Source organism: Diuraphis noxia, unplaced genomic scaffold (assembly GCF_037042655.1).
Source record: "Diuraphis noxia isolate RWA-SAM2 unplaced genomic scaffold, SU_Dnox_SAM2 contig0010, whole genome shotgun sequence".
Taxonomy (NCBI): Eukaryota; Metazoa; Arthropoda; class Insecta; order Hemiptera; family Aphididae; genus Diuraphis; species Diuraphis noxia.
In genome coordinates, this window is record NW_028301720.1 from 189,187 (window position 1) to 212,216 (window position 23,030).

The following is a 23,030-nucleotide window of genomic DNA, read 5'->3' on the forward strand; positions in this document are numbered from 1 at the left end:
TTAAAGTCATTTGTATTGAACTAATCATACTTTTTATATTTTTATCGTTAAGTTCACATTATTTTACATCTAAAACACGTCTTTACAATACATTTGGGTGAATATAAAAGGTCGTAAAAAAATTTTGAAATACAGGTGATGAATCCGCTAAATATCGTCTTAAGTCATTTCTATTAAACTAATCATACTTTTTATATTTTTAACGTTAAGTTCACATTATTTTACATCTAAAAATCGTGTTTACAATACATTTGGGTGAATACAAAAAATAGAAAAAAAATTTGGTAAAAAATGGTGATAATTCCGCTAAATATCGTTTAAAGTCATTTGTATTGAACTAATCATACTTTTTATATTTTTATCGTTAAGTTCACATTATTTTACATCTAAAACACGTCTTTACAATACATTTGGGTGAATATAAAAGGTCGTAAAAAAATTTTGAAATACAGGTGATGAATCCGCTAAATATCGTCTTAAGTCATTTCTATTAAACTAATCATACTTTTTATATTTTTAACGTTAAGTTCACATTATTTTACATCTAAAAAACGTATTTACAATACATTTGGGTGAATACAAAAAATAGAAAAAAAATTTGGTAAAAAATGGTGATAATTCCGCTAAATATCGTTTAAAGTCATTTGTATTGAACTAATCATACTTTTTATATTTTTATCGTTAAGTTCACATAATTTTACATCTAAAACACGTCTTTACAATACATTTGAGTGAATATAAAAGGTCGTAAAAAAATTTTGAAATACAGGTGATGAATCCGCTAAATATCGTCTTAAGTCATTTCTATTAAACTAATCATACTTTTTATATTTTTAACGTTAAGTTCACATTATTTTACATCTAAAAATCGTGTTTACAATACATTTGGGTGAATACAAAAAATAGAAAAAAAATTTGGTAAAAAATGGTGATAATTCCGCTAAATATCGTTTAAAGTCATTTGTATTGAATTAATCATACTTTTTATATTTTTATCGTTAAGTTCACATTATTTTACATCTAAAACACGTCTTTACAATACATTTGGGTGAATATAAAAGGTCGTAAAAAAATTTTGAAATACAGGTGATGAATCCGCTAAATATCGTCTTAAGTCATTTCTATTAAACTAATCATACTTTTTATATTTTTAACGTTAAGTTCACATTATTTTACATCTAAAACACGTGTTTACAATACATCTGGGTGAATACAAAAAATAGAAAAAAAATTTGGGAAAAAATTGGGTAAAAAATGGTGATAATTCCGCTAAATATCGTTTAAAGTCATTTGTATTGAACTAATCATACTTTTTATATTTTTAACGTTAAGTTCACATTATTTTACATCTAAAAAACGTGTTTACAATACATTTGGGTGAATACAAAAAATAGAAAAAAATTTTGGTAAAAAATGGTGATAATTCCGCTAAATATCGTTTAAAGTCATTTGTATTGAACTAATCATACTTTTTATATTTTTATCGTTAAGTTCACATTATTTTACATCTAAAACACGTCTTTACAATACATTTGGGTGAATATAAAAGGTCGTAAAAAAATTTTGAAATACAGGTGATGAATCCGCTAAATATCGTCTTAAGTCATTTCTATTAAACTAATCATACTTTTTATATTTTTAACGTTAAGTTCACATTATTTTACACCTAAAACACGTGTTTACAATACATTTGGGTGAATACAAAAAATAGAAAAAAAATTTGGGAAAAAATTGGGTAAAAAATGGTGATAATTCCGCTAAATAACGTTTAAAGTCATTTGTATTGAACTACTCATACTTTTTATATTTTTATCGTTAAGTTCACATTATTTTACATCTAAAACACGTATTTACAATACATTTGGGTGAATACAAAAAATAGAAAAAAAATTTGGGAAAAAATTTGGAAAAAAATGGTGATAATTCCGCTAAATATCGTTTAAAGTCATTTGTATTGAACTAATCATACTTTTTATATTTTTATCGTTAAGTTCACATAATTTTACATCTAAAACAAGTCTTTACAATACATTTGGGTGAATATAAAAGGTCGTAAAAAAATTTTGAAATACAGGTGATGAATCCGCTAAATATCGTCTTAAGTCATTTCTATTAAACTAATCATACTTTTTATATTTTTAACGTTAAGTTCACATTATTTTACATCTAAAACACGTGTTTACAATACATTTGGGTGAATACAAAAATAGAAAAAAAATTTGGGAAAAAATTGGGTAATAAATGGTGATAATTCCGCTAAATATCGTTTACAGTCATTTGTATTGAACTAATCATACTTTTTATATTTTTATCGTTAAGTTCTCATTATTTTACATCTAAAACACGTATTTACAATACATTTGGGTGAATATAAAAGGTCGTAAAAAAATTTTGAAATACAGATGATGAAACCGCTAAATATCGTCTTAAGTCATTTCTATTAAACTAATCATACTTTTTATATTTTTAACGTTAAGTTCACATTATTTTACATCTAAAAAACGTGTTTACAATACATTTGGGTGAATACAAAAAATAGAAAAAAAATTTGGTAAAAAATGGTGATAATTCCGCTAAATATCGTTTAAAGTCATTTGTATTGAACTAATCATACTTTTTATATTTTTATCGTTAAATTCACATTATTTTACATCTAAAACACGTCTTTACAATACATTTGGGTGAATATAAAAGGTCGTAAAAAAATTTTGAAATACAGGTGATGAATCCGCTAAATATCGTCTTAAGTCATTTCTATTAAACTAATCATACTTTTTATATTTTTAACGTTAAGTTCACATTATTTTACATCTAAAACACGTGTTTAAAATACATTTGGGTGAATACAAAAAATAGAAAAAAAATTTGGGAAAAAATTGGGTAAAAAATGGTGATAATTCCGCTAAATATCGTTTAAAGTCATTTGTATTGAACTACTCATACTTTTTATATTTTTATCGTTAAGTTCACATATTTTTACATCTAAAACACGTCTTTACAATACATTTGGGTGAATATAAAAGGTCGTAAAAAAATTTTGAAATACAGGTGATGAATCCGCTAAATATCGTCTTAAGTCATTTCTATTAAACTAATCATACTTTTTATATTTTTAACGTTAAGTTCACATTATTTTACATCTAAAAAACGTGTTTACAATACATTTGGGTGAATACAAAAAATAGAAAAAAAATTTGGTAAAAAATGGTGATAATTCCGCTAAATATCGTTTAAAGTCATTTGTATTGAACTAATCATACTTTTTATATTTTTATCGTTAAGTTCACATTATTTTACATCTAAAACACGTATTTAAAATACATTTGGGTGAATATAAAAAATTAAAAAAAATTTGGGAAAAAATTTGGTAAAAAATGGTGATAATTCCGCTAAATATCGTTTAAAGTCATTTGTATTGAACTAATCATACTTTTTATATTTTTATCGTTAAGTTCACATTATTTTACATCTAAAACACGTCTTTACAATACATTTGGGTGAATATAAAAGGTCGTAAAAAAATTTTGAAATACAGGTGATGAATCCGCTAAATATCGTCTTAAGTCATTTCTATTAAACTAATCATACTTTTTATATTTTTAACGTTAAGTTCACATTATTTTACATCTAAAACACGTGTTTACAATACATTTGGGTGAATACAAAAAATAGAAAAAAAATTTGGTAAAAAATGGTGATAATTCCGCTAAATATCGTTTAAAGTCATTTCTATTAAACTAATCATACTTTTTATATTTTTAACGTTAAGTTCACATTATTTTACATCTAAAACACGTATTTACAATACATTTGGGTGAATATAAAAAATTAAAAAAAATTTGGGAAAAAATTTGGTAAAAAATGGTGATAATTCCGCTAAATATCGTTTAAAGTCATTTGTATTGAACTAATCATACTTTTTATATTTTTATCGTTAAGTTCACATTATTTTACATCTAAAACACGTCTTTACAATACATTTGGGTGAATATAAAAGGTCGTAAAAAAATTTTGAAATACAGGTGATGAATCCGCTAAATATCGTCTTAAGTCATTTCTATTAAACTAATCATACTTTTTATATTTTTAACGTTAAGTTCACATTATTTTACATCTAAAACACGTGTTTACAATACATTTGGGTGAATACAAAAAATAGAAAAAAAATTTGGTAAAAAATGGTGATAATTCCGCTAAATATCGTTTAAAGTCATTTGTATTGAACTAATCATACTTTTTATATTTTTATCGTTAAGTTCACATTATTTTACATCTAAAACACGTCTTTACAATACATTTGGGTGAATATAAAAGGTCGTAAAAAAATTTTGATATACAGGTGATGAATCCGCTAAATATCGTCTTAAGTCATTTCTATTAAACTAATCATACTTTTTATATTTTTAACGTTAAGTTCACATTATTTTACATCTAAAAAACGTGTTTACAATACATTTGGGTGAATACAAAAAATAGAAAAAAATTTTGGTAAAAAATGGTGATAATTCCGCTAAATATCGTTTAAAGTCATTTGTATTGAACTAATCATACTTTTTATATTTTTATCGTTAAGTTCACATAATTTTACATCTAAAACACGTCTTTACAATACATTTGGGTGAATATAAAAGGTCGTAAAAAAATTTTGAAATACAGGTGATGAATCCGCTAAATATCGTCTTAAGTCATTTCTATTAAACTAATCATACTTTTTATATTTTTAACGTTAAGTTCACATTATTTTACATCTAAAAAACGTGTTTACAATACATTTGGGTGAATACAAAAAATAGAAAAAAAATTTGGGAAAAAATTGGGTAATAAATGGTGATAATTCCGCTAAATATCGTTTACAGTCATTTGTATTGAACTAATCATACTTTTTATATTTTTATCGTTAAGTTCACATTATTTTACATCTAAAACACGTATTTACAATACATTTGGGTGAATATAAAAGGTCGTAAAAAAATTTTGAAATACAGGTGATGAATCCGCTAAATATCGTCTTAAGTCATTTCTATTAAACTAATCATACTTTTTATATTTTTAACGTTAAGTTCACATTATTTTACATCTAAAAAACGTGTTTACAATACATTTGGGTGAATACAAAAAATAGAAAAAAAATTTGGTAAAAAATGGTGATAATTCCGCTAAATATCGTTTAAAGTCATTTGTATTGAACTAATCATACTTTTTATATTTTTATCGTTAAGTTCACATTATTTTACATCTAAAACACGTCTTTACAATACATTTGGGTGAATATAAAAGGTCGTAAAAAAATTTTGAAATACAGGTGATGAATCCGCTAAATATCGTCTTAAGTCATTTCTATTAAACTAATCATACTTTTTATATTTTTAACGTTAAGTTCACATTATTTTACATCTAAAACACGTGTTTACAATACATTTGGGTGAATACAAAAAATAGAAAAAAAATTTGGGAAAAAATTGGGTAAAAAATGGTGATAATTCCGCTAAATATCGTTTAAAGTCATTTGTATTGAACTACTCATACTTTTTATATTTTTATCGTTAAGTTCACATATTTTTACATCTAAAACACGTCTTTACAATACATTTGGGTGAATATAAAAGGTCGTAAAAAAATTTTGAAATACAGGTGATGAATCCGCTAAATATCGTCTTAAGTCATTTCTATTAAACTAATCATACTTTTTATATTTTTAACGTTAAGTTCACATTATTTTACATCTAAAAAACGTGTTTACAATACATTTGGGTGAATACAAAAAATAGAAAAAAAATTTGGTAAAAAATGGTGATAATTCCGCTAAATATCGTTTAAAGTCATTTGTATTGAACTAATCATACTTTTTATATTTTTATCGTTAAGTTCACATTATTTTACATCTAAAACACGTCTTTACAATACATTTGGGTGAATATAAAAGGTCGTAAAAAAATTTTGAAATACAGGTGATGAATCCGCTAAATATCGTCTTAAGTCATTTCTATTAAACTAATCATACTTTTTATATTTTTAACGTTAAGTTCACATTATTTTACATCTAAAACACGTGTTTACAATACATTTGGGTGAATACAAAAAATAGAAAAAAAATTTGGGAAAAAATGGTGATAATTCCGCTAAATATCGTTTAAAGTCATTTGTATTGAACTAATCATACTTTTTATATTTTTATCGTTAAGTTCACATTATTTTACATCTAAAACACGTATTTACAATACATTTGGGTGAATATAAAAAATAGAAAAAAAATTTGGGAAAAAATTTGGTAAAAAATGGTGATAATTCCGCAAAATATCGTTTAAAGTCATTTGTATTGAACTAATCATACTTTATATATTTTTATCGTTAAGTTCACATTATTTTACATCTAAAACACGTATTTACAATACATTTGGGTGAATACAAAAAATAGAAAAAAAATTTGGGAAAAAATTTGGAAAAAATGGTGATAATTCCGCTAAATATCGTTTAAAGTCATTTGTATTGAACTAATCATACTTTTTATATTTTTATCGTTAAGTTCACATAATTTTACATCTAAAACACGTCTCTACAATACTTTTGGGTGAATATAAAAGGTCGTAAAAAAATTTTGAAATACAGGTGATGAATCCGCTAAATATCGTCTTAAGTCATTTCTATTAAACTAATCATACTTTTTATATTTTTAACGTTAAGTTCACATTATTTTACATCTAAAAAACGTGTTTACAATACATTTGGGTGAATACAAAAAATAGAAAAAAAATTTGGTAAAAAATGGTGATAATTCCGCAAATATCGTTTAAAGTCATTTGTATTGAACTAATCATACTTTTTATATTTTTATCGTTAAGTTCACATAATTTTACATCTAAAACACGTCTTTACAATACATTTGGGTGAATATAAAAGGTCGTAAAAAAATTTTGAAATACAGGTGATGAATCCGCTAAATATCGTCTTAAGTCATTTCTATTAAACTAATCATACTTTTTATATTTTTAACGTTAAGTTCACATTATTTTACATCTAAAAATCGTGTTTACAATACATTTGGGTGAATACAAAAAATAGAAAAAAAATTTGGTAAAAAATGGTGATAATTTCTCTAAATATCGTTTAAAGTCATTTGTATTGAACTAATCATACTTTTTATATTTTTATCGTTAAGTTCACATTATTTTACATCTAAAACACGTCTTTACAATACATTTGGGTGAATATAAAAGGTCGTAAAAAAATTTTGAAATACAGGTGATGAATCCGCTAAATATTGTCTTAAGTCATTTCTATTAAACTAATCATACTTTTTATATTTTTAACGTTAAGTTCACATTATTTTACATCTAAAACACGTGTTTACAATACATTTGGGTGAATACAAAAAATAGAAAAAAAATTTGGGAAAAAATTGGGTAATAAATGGTGATAATTCCGCTAAATATCGTTTACAGTCATTTGTATTGAACTAATCATACTTTTTATATTTTTATCGTTAAGTTCACATTATTTTACATCTAAAACACGTATTTACAATACATTTGGGTGAATATAAAAGGTCGTAAAAAAATTTTGAAATACAGGTGATGAATCCGCTAAATATCGTCTTAAGTCATTTCTATTAAACTAATCATACTTTTTATATTTTTAACGTTAAGTTCACATTATTTTACATCTAAAAAACGTGTTTACAATACATTTGGGTGAATACAAAAAATAGAAAAAAAATTTGGTAAAAAATGGTGATAATTCCGCTAAATATCGTTTAAAGTCATTTGTATTGAACTAATCATACTTTTTATATTTTTATCGTTAAGTTCACATATTTTTACATCTAAAACACGTCTTTACAATACATTTGGGTGAATATAAAAGGTCGTAAAAAAATTTTGAAATACAGGTGATGAATCCGCTAAATATCGTCTTAAGTCATTTCTATTAAACTAATCATACTTTTTATATTTTTAACGTTAAGTTCACATTATTTTACATCTAAAACACGTGTTTACAATACATTTGGGTGAATACAAAAAATAGAAAAAAAATTTGGGAAAAAATTGGGTAATAAATGGTGATAATTCCGCTAAATATCGTTTACAGTCATTTGTATTGAACTAATCATACTTTTTATATTTTTATCGTTAAGTTCACATTATTTTACATCTAAAACACGTATTTACAATACATTTGGGTGAATACAAAAAATAGATAAAAAATTTGGGAAAAAATTTGGGAAAAAATTTGGTAAAAAATGGTGATAATTCCGCTAAATATCGTTTAAAGTCATTTGTATTGAACTAATCATACTTTTTATATTTTTATCGTTAAGTTCACATAATTTTACATCTAAAACACGTCTTTACAATACATTTGGGTGAATATAAAAGGTCGTAAAAAAATTTTGAAATACAGGTGATGAATCCGCTAAATATCGTCTTAAGTCATTTCTATTAAACTAATCATACTTTTTATATTTTTAACGTTAAGTTCACATTATTTTACATCTAAAAAACGTGTTTACAATACATTTGGGTGAATACAAAAAATAGAAAAAAAATTTGGTAAAAAATGGTGATAATTCCGCTAAATATCGTTTAAAGTCATTTGTATTGAACTAATCATACTTTTTATATTTTTATCGTTAAGTTCACATTATTTTACATCTAAAACACGTCTTTACAATACATTTGGGTGAATATAAAAGGTCGTAAAAAAATTTTGAAATACAGGTGATGAATCCGCTAAATATCGTCTTAAGTCATTTCTATTAAACTAATCATACTTTTTATATTTTTAACGTTAAGTTCACATTATTTTACATCTAAAACACGTGTTTACAATACATTTGGGTGAATACAAAAAATAGAAAAAAAATTTGGGAAAAAATGGTGATAATTCCGCTAAATATCGTTTAAAGTCATTTGTATTGAACTAATCATACTTTTTATATTTTTATCGTTAAGTTCACATTATTTTACATCTAAAACACGTATTTACAATACATTTGGGTGAATATAAAAAATAGAAAAAAAATTTGGGAAAAAATTTGGTAAAAAATGGTGATAATTCCGCAAAATATCGTTTAAAGTCATTTGTATTGAACTAATCATACTTTTTATATTTTTATCGTTAAGTTCACATTATTTTACATCTAAAACACGTATTTACAATACATTTGGGTGAATACAAAAAATAGAAAAAAAATTTGGGAAAAAATTTGGAAAAAATGGTGATAATTCCGCTAAATATCGTTTAAAGTCATTTGTATTGAACTAATCATACTTTTTATATTTTTATCGTTAAGTTCACATAATTTTACATCTAAAACACGTCTCTACAATACTTTTGGGTGAATATAAAAGGTCGTAAAAAAATTTTGAAATACAGGTGATGAATCCGCTAAATATCGTCTTAAGTCATTTCTATTAAACTAATCATACTTTTTATATTTTTAACGTTAAGTTCACATTATTTTACATCTAAAAAACGTGTTTACAATACATTTGGGTGAATACAAAAAATAGAAAAAAAATTTGGTAAAAAATGGTGATAATTCCGCAAATATCGTTTAAAGTCATTTGTATTGAACTAATCATACTTTTTATATTTTTATCGTTAAGTTCACATAATTTTACATCTAAAACACGTCTTTACAATACATTTGGGTGAATATAAAAGGTCGTAAAAAAATTTTGAAATACAGGTGATGAATCCGCTAAATATCGTCTTAAGTCATTTCTATTAAACTAATCATACTTTTTATATTTTTAACGTTAAGTTCACATTATTTTACATCTAAAAATCGTGTTTACAATACATTTGGGTGAATACAAAAAATAGAAAAAAAATTTGGTAAAAAATGGTGATAATTTCTCTAAATATCGTTTAAAGTCATTTGTATTGAACTAATCATACTTTTTATATTTTTATCGTTAAGTTCACATTATTTTACATCTAAAACACGTCTTTACAATACATTTGGGTGAATATAAAAGGTCGTAAAAAAATTTTGAAATACAGGTGATGAATCCGCTAAATATCGTCTTAAGTCATTTCTATTAAACTAATCATACTTTTTATATTTTTAACGTTAAGTTCACATTATTTTACATCTAAAACACGTGTTTACAATACATTTGGGTGAATACAAAAAATAGAAAAAAAATTTGGGAAAAAATTGGGTAATAAATGGTGATAATTCCGCTAAATATCGTTTACAGTCATTTGTATTGAACTAATCATACTTTTTATATTTTTATCGTTAAGTTCACATTATTTTACATCTAAAACACGTATTTACAATACATTTGGGTGAATATAAAAGGTCGTAAAAAAATTTGGAAATACAGGTGATGAATCCGCTAAATATCGTCTTAAGTCATTTCTATTAAACTAATCATACTTTTTATATTTTTAACGTTAAGTTCACATTATTTTACATCTAAAAAACGTGTTTACAATACATTTGGGTGAATACAAAAAATAGAAAAAAAATTTGGTAAAAAATGGTGATAATTCCGCTAAATATCGTTTAAAGTCATTTGTATTGAACTAATCATACTTTTTATATTTTTATCGTTAAGTTCACATTATTTTACATCTAAAACACGTCTTTACAATACATTTGGGTGAATATAAAAGGTCGTAAAAAAATTTTGAAATACAGGTGATGAATCCGCTAAATATCGTCTTAAGTCATTTCTATTAAACTAATCATACTTTTTATATTTTTAACGTTAAGTTCACATTATTTTACATCTAAAACACGTGTTTACAATACATTTGGGTGAATACAAAAAATAGAAAAAAAATTTGGGAAAAAATTGGGTAAAAAATGGTGATAATTCCGCTAAATATCGTTTAAAGTCATTTGTATTGAACTACTCATACTTTTTATATTTTTATCGTTAAGTTCACATATTTTTACATCTAAAACACGTCTTTACAATACATTTGGGTGAATATAAAAGGTCGTAAAAAAATTTTGAATTACAGGTGATGAATCCGCTAAATATCGTCTTAAGTCATTTCTATTAAACTAATCATACTTTTTATATTTTTAACGTTAAGTTCACATTATTTTACATCTAAAACACGTGTTTACAATACATTTGGGTGAATACAAAAAATAGAAAAAAAATTTGGGAAAAAATTGGGTAAAAAATGGTGATAATTCCGCTAAATATCGTTTAAAGTCATTTGTATTGAACTACTCATACTTTTTATATTTTTATCGTTAAGTTCACATATTTTTACATCTAAAACACGTCTTTACAATACATTTGGGTGAATATAAAAGGTCGTAAAAAAATTTTGAAATACAGGTGATGAATCCGCTAAATATCGTCTTAAGTCATTTCTATTAAACTAATCTTACTTTTTATATTTTTAACGTTAAGTTCACATTATTTTACATCTAAAAAACATGTTTACAATACATTTGGGTGAATACAAAAAATAGAAAAAAAATTTGGTAAAAAATGGTGATAATTCCGCTAAATATCGTTTAAAGTCATTTGTATTGAACTAATCATACTTTTTATATTTTTATCGTTAAGTTCACATTATTTTACATCTAAAACACGTCTTTACAATACATTTGGGTGAATATAAAAGGTCGTAAAAAAATTTTGAAATACAGGTGATGAATCCGCTAAATATCGTCTTAAGTCATTTCTATTAAACTAATCATACTTTTTATATTTTTAACGTTAAGTTCACATTATTTTACATCTAAAACACGTGTTTACAATACATTTGGGTGAATACAAAAAATAGAAAAAAAATTTGGGAAAAAATTGGGTAAAAAATGGTGATAATTCCGCTAAATATCGTTTAAAGTCATTTGTATTGAACTACTCATACTTTTTATATTTTTATCGTTAAGTTCACATATTTTTACATCTAAAACACGTCTTTACAATACATTTGGGTGAATATAAAAGGTCGTAAAAAAATTTTGAAATACAGGTGATGAATCCGCTAAATATCGTCTTAAGTCATTTCTATTAAACTAATCATACTTTTTATATTTTTAACGTTAAGTTCACATTATTTTACATCTAAAACACGTGTTTACAATACATTTGGGTGAATACAAAAAATAGAAAAAAAATTTGGGAAAAAATTGGGTAATAAATGGTGATAATTCCGCTAAATATCGTTTACAGTCATTTGTATTGAACTAATCATACTTTTTATATTTTTATCGTTAAGTTCACATTATTTTACATCTAAAACACGTATTTACAATACATTTGGGTGAATACAAAAAATAGATAAAAAATTTGGGAAAAAATTTGGTAAAAAATGGTGATAATTCCGCTAAATATCGTTTAAAGTCATTTGTATTGAACTAATCATACTTTTTATATTTTTATCGTTAAGTTCACATAATTTTACATCTAAAACACGTCTTTACAATACATTTGGGTGAATATAAAAGGTCGTAAAAAAATTTTGAAATACAGGTGATGAATCCGCTAAATATCGTCTTAAGTCATTTCTATTAAACTAATCATACTTTTTATATTTTTAACGTTAAGTTCACATTATTTTACATCTAAAAAACGTGTTTACAATACATTTGGGTGAATACAAAAAATAGAAAAAAAATTTGGTAAAAAATGGTGATAATTCCGCTAAATATCGTTTAAAGTCATTTGTATTGAACTAATCATACTTTTTATATTTTTATCGTTAAGTTCACATTATTTTACATCTAAAACACGTCTTTACAATACATTTGGGTGAATATAAAAGGTCGTAAAAAAATTTTGAAATACAGGTGATGAATCCGCTAAATATCGTCTTAAGTCATTTCTATTAAACTAATCATACTTTTTATATTTTTAACGTTAAGTTCACATTATTTTACATCTAAAACACGTGTTTACAATACATTTGGGTGAATACAAAAAATAGAAAAAAAATTTGGGAAAAAATGGTGATAATTCCGCTAAATATCGTTTAAAGTCATTTGTATTGAACTAATCATACTTTTTATATTTTTATCGTTAAGTTCACATTATTTTACATCTAAAACACGTATTTACAATACATTTGGGTGAATATAAAAAATAGAAAAAAAATTTGGGAAAAAATTTGGTAAAAAATGGTGATAATTCCGCAAAATATCGTTTAAAGTCATTTGTATTGAACTAATCATACTTTTTATATTTTTATCGTTAAGTTCACATTATTTTACATCTAAAACACGTATTTACAATACATTTGGGTGAATACAAAAAATAGAAAAAAAATTTGGGAAAAAATTTGGAAAAAATGGTGATAATTCCGCTAAATATCGTTTAAAGTCATTTGTATTGAACTAATCATACTTTTTATATTTTTATCGTTAAGTTCACATAATTTTACATCTAAAACACGTCTCTACAATACTTTTGGGTGAATATAAAAGGTCGTAAAAAAATTTTGAAATACAGGTGATGAATCCGCTAAATATCGTCTTAAGTCATTTCTATTAAACTAATCATACTTTTTATATTTTTAACGTTAAGTTCACATTATTTTACATCTAAAAAACGTGTTTACAATACATTTGGGTGAATACAAAAAATAGAAAAAAAATTTGGTAAAAAATGGTGATAATTCCGCAAATATCGTTTAAAGTCATTTGTATTGAACTAATCATACTTTTTATATTTTTATCGTTAAGTTCACATAATTTTACATCTAAAACACGTCTTTACAATACATTTGGGTGAATATAAAAGGTCGTAAAAAAATTTTGAAATACAGGTGATGAATCCGCTAAATATCGTCTTAAGTCATTTCTATTAAACTAATCATACTTTTTATATTTTTAACGTTAAGTTCACATTATTTTACATCTAAAAATCGTGTTTACAATACATTTGGGTGAATACAAAAAATAGAAAAAAAATTTGGTAAAAAATGGTGATAATTTCTCTAAATATCGTTTAAAGTCATTTGTATTGAACTAATCATACTTTTTATATTTTTATCGTTAAGTTCACATTATTTTACATCTAAAACACGTCTTTACAATACATTTGGGTGAATATAAAAGGTCGTAAAAAAATTTTGAAATACAGGTGATGAATCCGCTAAATATCGTCTTAAGTCATTTCTATTAAACTAATCATACTTTTTATATTTTTAACGTTAAGTTCACATTATTTTACATCTAAAACACGTGTTTACAATACATTTGGGTGAATACAAAAAATAGAAAAAAAATTTGGGAAAAAATTGGGTAATAAATGGTGATAATTCCGCTAAATATCGTTTACAGTCATTTGTATTGAACTAATCATACTTTTTATATTTTTATCGTTAAGTTCACATTATTTTACATCTAAAACACGTATTTACAATACATTTGGGTGAATATAAAAGGTCGTAAAAAAATTTTGAAATACAGGTGATGAATCCGCTAAATATCGTCTTAAGTCATTTCTATTAAACTAATCATACTTTTTATATTTTTAACGTTAAGTTCACATTATTTTACATCTAAAAAACGTGTTTACAATACATTTGGGTGAATACAAAAAATAGAAAAAAAATTTGGTAAAAAATGGTGATAATTCCGCTAAATATCGTTTAAAGTCATTTGTATTGAACTAATCATACTTTTTATATTTTTATCGTTAAGTTCACATTATTTTACATCTAAAACACGTCTTTACAATACATTTGGGTGAATATAAAAGGTCGTAAAAAAATTTTGAAATACAGGTGATGAATCCGCTAAATATCGTCTTAAGTCATTTCTATTAAACTAATCATACTTTTTATATTTTTAACGTTAAGTTCACATTATTTTACATCTAAAACACGTGTTTACAATACATTTGGGTGAATACAAAAAATAGAAAAAAAATTTGGGAAAAAATTGGGTAAAAAATGGTGATAATTCCGCTAAATATCGTTTAAAGTCATTTGTATTGAACTACTCATACTTTTTATATTTTTATCGTTAAGTTCACATATTTTTACATCTAAAACACGTCTTTACAATACATTTGGGTGAATATAAAAGGTCGTAAAAAAATTTTGAAATACAGGTGATGAATCCGCTAAATATCGTCTTAAGTCATTTCTATTAAACTAATCATACTTTTTATATTTTTAACGTTAAGTTCACATTATTTTACATCTAAAACACGTGTTTACAATACATTTGGGTGAATACAAAAAATAGAAAAAAAATTTGGGAAAAAATTGGGTAATAAATGGTGATAATTCCGCTAAATATCGTTTACAGTCATTTGTATTGAACTAATCATACTTTTTATATTTTTATCGTTAAGTTCACATTATTTTACATCTAAAACACGTATTTACAATACATTTGGGTGAATACAAAAAATAGATAAAAAATTTGGGAAAAAATAGAAAAAAAATTTGGTAAAAAATGGTGATAATTCCGCTAAATATCGTTTAAAGTCATTTGTATTGAACTAATCATACTTTTTATATTTTTATCGTTAAGTTCACATTATTTTACATCTAAAACACGTCTTTACAATACATTTGGGTGAATATAAAAGGTCGTAAAAAAATTTTGAAATACAGGTGATGAATCCGCTAAATATCGTCTTAAGTCATTTCTATTAAACTAATCATACTTTTTATATTTTTAACGTTAAGTTCACATTATTTTACATCTAAAACACGTGTTTACAATACATTTGGGTGAATACAAAAAATAGAAAAAAAATTTGGGAAAAAATGGTGATAATTCCGCTAAATATCGTTTAAAGTCATTTGTATTGAACTAATCATACTTTTTATATTTTTATCGTTAAGTTCACATTATTTTACATCTAAAACACGTATTTACAATACATTTGGGTGAATACAAAAAATAGAAAAAAAATTTGGGAAAAAATTTGGAAAAAATGGTGATAATTCCGCTAAATATCGTTTAAAGTCATTTGTATTGAACTAATCATACTTTTTATATTTTTATCGTTAAGTTCACATAATTTTACATCTAAAACACGTCTCTACAATACTTTTGGGTGAATATAAAAGGTCGTAAAAAAATTTTGAAATACAGGTGATGAATCCGCTAAATATCGTCTTAAGTCATTTCTATTAAACTAATCATACTTTTTATATTTTTAACGTTAAGTTCACATTATTTTACATCTAAAAAACGTGTTTACAATACATTTGGGTGAATACAAAAAATAGAAAAAAAATTTGGTAAAAAATGGTGATAATTCCGCAAATATCGTTTAAAGTCATTTGTATTGAACTAATCATACTTTTTATATTTTTATCGTTAAGTTCACATAATTTTACATCTAAAACACGTCTTTACAATACATTTGGGTGAATATAAAAGGTCGTAAAAAAATTTTGAAATACAGGTGATGAATCCGCTAAATATCGTCTTAAGTCATTTCTATTAAACTAATCATACTTTTTATATTTTTAACGTTAAGTTCACATTATTTTACATCTAAAAATCGTGTTTACAATACATTTGGGTGAATACAAAAAATAGAAAAAAAATTTGGTAAAAAATGGTGATAATTTCTCTAAATATCGTTTAAAGTCATTTGTATTGAACTAATCATACTTTTTATATTTTTATCGTTAAGTTCACATTATTTTACATCTAAAACACGTCTTTACAATACATTTGGGTGAATATAAAAGGTCGTAAAAAAATTTTGAAATACAGGTGATGAATCCGCTAAATATCGTCTTAAGTCATTTCTATTAAACTAATCATACTTTTTATATTTTTAACGTTAAGTTCACATTATTTTACATCTAAAACACGTGTTTACAATACATTTGGGTGAATACAAAAAATAGAAAAAAAATTTGGGAAAAAATTGGGTAAAAAATGGTGATAATTCCGCTAAATATCGTTTAAAGTCATTTGTATTGAACTACTCATACTTTTTATATTTTTATCGTTAAGTTCACATATTTTTACATCTAAAACACGTCTTTACAATACATTTGGCTGAATATAAAAGGTCGTAAAAAAATTTTGAAATACAGGTGATGAATCCGCTAAATATCGTCTTAAGTCATTTCTATTAAACTAATCATACTTTTTATATTTTTAACGTTAAGTTCACATTATTTTACATCTAAAACACGTGTTTACAATACATTTGGGTGAATACAAAAAATAGAAAAAAAATTTGGGAAAAAATGGTGATAATTCCGCTAAATATCGTTTAAAGTCATTTGTATTGAACTAATCATACTTTTTATATTTTTATCGTTAAGTTCACATTATTTTACATCTAAAACACGTATTTACAATACATTTGGGTGAATACAAAAAATAGAAAAAAAATTTGGGAAAAAATTTGGAAAAAATGGTGATAATTCCGCTAAATATCGTTTAAAGTCATTTGTATTGAACTAATCATACTTTTTATATTTTTATCGTTAAGTTCACATAATTTTACATCTAAAACACGTCTCTACAATACTTTTGGGTGAATATAAAAGGTCGTAAAAAAATTTTGAAATACAGGTGATGAATCCGCTAAATATCGTCTTAAGTCATTTCTATTAAACTAATCATACTTTTTATATTTTTAACGTTAAGTTCACATTATTTTACATCTAAAAAACGTGTTTACAATACATTTGGGTGAATACAAAAAATAGAAAAAAAATTTGGTAAAAAATGGTGATAATTCCGCAAATATCGTTTAAAGTCATTTGTATTGAACTAATCATACTTTTTATATTTTTATCGTTAAGTTCACATAATTTTACATCTAAAACACGTCTTTACAATACATTTGGGTGAATATAAAAGGTCGTAAAAAAATTTTGAAATACAGGTGATGAATCCGCTAAATATCGTCTTAAGTCATTTCTATTAAACTAATCATACTTTTTATATTTTTAACGTTAAGTTCACATTATTTTACATCTAAAAATCGTGTTTACAATACATTTGGGTGAATACAAAAAATAGAAAAAAAATTTGGTAAAAAATGGTGATAATTTCTCTAAATATCGTTTAAAGTCATTTGTATTGAACTAATCATACTTTTTATATTTTTATCGTTAAGTTCACATTATTTTACATCTAAAACACGTCTTTACAATACATTTGGGTGAATATAAAAGGTCGTAAAAAAATTTTGAAATACAGGTGATGAATCCGCTAAATATCGTCTTAAGTCATTTCTATTAAACTAATCATACTTTTTATATTTTTAACGTTAAGTTCACATTATTTTACATCTAAAAATCGTGTTTACAATACATTTGGGTGAATACAAAAAATAGAAAAAAAATTTGGTAAAAAATGGTGATAATTTCTCTAAATATCGTTTAAAGTCATTTGTATTGAACTAATCATACTTTTTATATTTTTATCGTTAAGTTCACATTATTTTACATCTAAAACACGTCTTTACAATACATTTGGGTGAATATAAAAGGTCGTAAAAAAATTTTGAAATACAGGTGATGAATCCGCTAAATATCGTCTTAAGTCATTTCTATTAAACTAATCATACTTTTTATATTTTTAACGTTAAGTTCACATTATTTTACATCTAAAACACGTGTTTACAATACATTTGGGTGAATACAAAAAATAGAAAAAAAATTTGGGAAAAAATTGGGTAAAAAATGGTGATAATTCCGCTAAATATCGTTTAAAGTCATTTGTATTGAACTACTCATACTTTTTATATTTTTATCGTTAAGTTCACATATTTTTACATCTAAAACACGTCTTTACAATACATTTGGCTGAATATAAAAGGTCGTAAAAAAATTTTGAAATACAGGTGATGAATCCGCTAAATATCGTCTTAAGTCATTTCTATTAAACTAATCATACTTTTTATATTTTTAACGTTAAGTTCACATTATTTTACATCTAAAACACGTGTTTACAATACATTTGGGTGAATACAAAAAATAGAAAAAAAATTTGGGAAAAAATGGTGATAATTCCGCTAAATATCGTTTAAAGTCATTTGTATTGAACTAATCATACTTTTTATATTTTTATCGTTAAGTTCACATTATTTTACATCTAAAACACGTATTTACAATACATTTGGGTGAATACAAAAAATAGAAAAAAAATTTGGGAAAAAATTTGGAAAAAATGGTGATAATTCCGCTAAATATCGTTTAAAGTCATTTGTATTGAACTAATCATACTTTTTATATTTTTATCGTTAAGTTCACATAATTTTACATCTAAAACACGTCTCTACAATACTTTTGGGTGAATATAAAAGGTCGTAAAAAAATTTTGAAATACAGGTGATGAATCCCCTAAATATCGTCTTAAGTCATTTCTATTAAACTAATCATACTTTTTATATTTTTAACGTTAAGTTCACATTATTTTACATCTAAAAAACGTGTTTACAATACATTTGGGTGAATACAAAAAATAGAAAAAAAATTTGGTAAAAAATGGTGATAATTCCGCAAATATCGTTTAAAGTCATTTGTATTGAACTAATCATACTTTTTATATTTTTATCGTTAAGTTCACATAATTTTACATCTAAAACACGTCTTTACAATACATTTGGGTGAATATAAAAGGTCGTAAAAAAATTTTGAAATACAGGTGATGAATCCGCTAAATATCGTCTTAAGTCATTTCTATTAAACTAATCATACTTTTTATATTTTTAACGTTAAGTTCACATTATTTTACATCTAAAAATCGTGTTTACAATACATTTGGGTGAATACAAAAAATAGAAAAAAAATTTGGTAAAAAATGGTGATAATTTCTCTAAATATCGTTTAAAGTCATTTGTATTGAACTAATCATACTTTTTATATTTTTATCGTTAAGTTCACATTATTTTACATCTAAAACACGTCTTTACAATACATTTGGGTGAATATAAAAGGTCGTAAAAAAATTTTGAAATACAGGTGATGAATCCGCTAAATATCGTCTTAAGTCATTTCTATTAAACTAATCATACTTTTTATATTTTTAACGTTAAGTTCACATTATTTTACATCTAAAACACGTGTTTACAATACATTTGGGTGAATACAAAAAATAGAAAAAAAATTTGGGAAAAAATTGGGTAAAAAATGGTGATAATTCCGCTAAATATCGTTTAAAGTCATTTGTATTGAACTACTCATACTTTTTATATTTTTATCGTTAAGTTCACATATTTTTACATCTAAAACACGTCTTTACAATACATTTGGCTGAATATAAAAGGTCGTAAAAAAATTTTGAAATACAGGTGATGAATCCGCTAAATATCGTCTTAAGTCATTTCTATTAAACTAATCATACTTTTTATATTTTTAACGTTAAGTTCACATTATTTTACATCTAAAACACGTGTTTACAATACATTTGGGTGAATACAAAAAATAGAAAAAAAATTTGGGAAAAAATTGGGTAATAAATGGTGATAATTCCGCTAAATATCGTTTAAAGTCATTTGTATTGAACTACTCATACTTTTTATATTTTTATCGTTAAGTTCACATATTTTTACATCTAAAACACGTCTTTACAATACATTTGGGTGAATATAAAAGGTCGTAAAAAAATTTTGAAATACAGGTGATGAATCCGCTAAATATCGTCTTAAGTCATTTCTATTAAACTAATCATACTTTTTATATTTTTAACGTTAAGTTCACATTATTTTACATCTAAAACACGTGTTTACAATACATTTGGGTGAATACAAAAAATAGAAAAAAAATTTGGGAAAAAATTGGGTAAAAAATGGTGATAATTCCGCTAAATATCGTTTAAAGTCATTTGTATTGAACTAATCATACTTTTTATATTTTTATCGTTAAGTTCACATTATTATACATCTAAAACACGTCTTTACAATACATTTGGGTGAATATAAAAGGTCGTAAAAAAATTTTGAAATACAGGTGATGAATCCGCTAAATATCGTCTTAAGTCATTTCTATTAAACTAATCATACTTTTTATATTTTTAACGTTAAGTTCACATTATTTTACATCTAAAAATCGTGTTTACAATACATTTGGGTGAATACAAAAAATAGAAAAAAAATTTGGTAAAAAATGGTGATAATTTCTCTAAATATCGTTTAAAGTCATTTGTATTGAACTAATCATACTTTTTATATTTTTATCGTTAAGTTCACATTATTTTACATCTAAAACACGTCTTTACAATACATTTGGGTGAATATAAAAGGTCGTAAAAAAATTTTGAAATACAGGTGATGAATCCGCTAAATATCGTCTTAAGTCATTTCTATTAAACTAATCATACTTTTTATATTTTTAACGTTAAGTTCACATTATTTTACATCTAAAACACGTGTTTACAATACATTTGGGTGAATACAAAAAATAGAAAAAAAATTTGGGAAAAAATTGGGTAAAAAATGGTGATAATTCCGCTAAATATCGTTTAAAGTCATTTGTATTGAACTACTCATACTTTTTATATTTTTATCGTTAAGTTCACATATTTTTACATCTAAAACACGTCTTTACAATACATTTGGCTGAATATAAAAGGTCGTAAAAAAATTTTGAAATACAGGTGATGAATCCGCTAAATATCGTCTTAAGTCATTTCTATTAAACTAATCATACTTTTTATATTTTTAACGTTAAGTTCACATTATTTTACATCTAAAACACGTGTTTACAATACATTTGGGTGAATACAAAAAATAGAAAAAAAATTTGGGAAAAAATGGTGATAATTCCGCTAAATATCGTTTAAAGTCATTTGTATTGAACTAATCATACTTTTTATATTTTTATCGTTAAGTTCACATTATTTTACATCTAAAACACGTATTTACAATACATTTGGGTGAATACAAAAAATAGAAAAAAAATTTGGGAAAAAATTTGGAAAAAATGGTGATAATTCCGCTAAATATCGTTTAAAGTCATTTGTATTGAACTAATCATACTTTTTATATTTTTATCGTTAAGTTCACATAATTTTACATCTAAAACACGTCTCTACAATACTTTTGGGTGAATATAAAAGGTCGTAAAAAAATTTTGAAATACAGGTGATGAATCCCCTAAATATCGTCTTAAGTCATTTCTATTAAACTAATCATACTTTTTATATTTTTAACGTTAAGTTCACATTATTTTACATCTAAAAAACGTGTTTACAATACATTTGGGTGAATACAAAAAATAGAAAAAAAATTTGGTAAAAAATGGTGATAATTCCGCAAATATCGTTTAAAGTCATTTGTATTGAACTAATCATACTTTTTATATTTTTATCGTTAAGTTCACATAATTTTACATCTAAAACACGTCTTTACAATACATTTGGGTGAATATAAAAGGTCGTAAAAAAATTTTGAAATACAGGTGATGAATCCGCTAAATATCGTCTTAAGTCATTTCTATTAAACTAATCATACTTTTTATATTTTTAACGTTAAGTTCACATTATTTTACATCTAAAAATCGTGTTTACAATACATTTGGGTGAATACAAAAAATAGAAAAAAAATTTGGTAAAAAATGGTGATAATTTCTCTAAATATCGTTTAAAGTCATTTGTATTGAACTAATCATACTTTTTATATTTTTATCGTTAAGTTCACATTATTTTACATCTAAAACACGTCTTTACAATACATTTGGGTGAATATAAAAGGTCGTAAAAAAATTTTGAAATACAGGTGATGAATCCGCTAAATATCGTCTTAAGTCATTTCTATTAAACTAATCATACTTTTTATATTTTTAACGTTAAGTTCACATTATTTTACATCTAAAACACGTGTTTACAATACATTTGGGTGAATACAAAAAATAGAAAAAAAATTTGGGAAAAAATTGGGTAAAAAATGGTGATAATTCCGCTAAATATCGTTTAAAGTCATTTGTATTGAACTACTCATACTTTTTATATTTTTATCGTTAAGTTCACATATTTTTACATCTAAAACACGTCTTTACAATACATTTGGCTGAATATAAAAGGTCGTAAAAAAATTTTGAAATACAGGTGATGAATCCGCTAAATATCGTCTTAAGTCATTTCTATTAAACTAATCATACTTTTTATATTT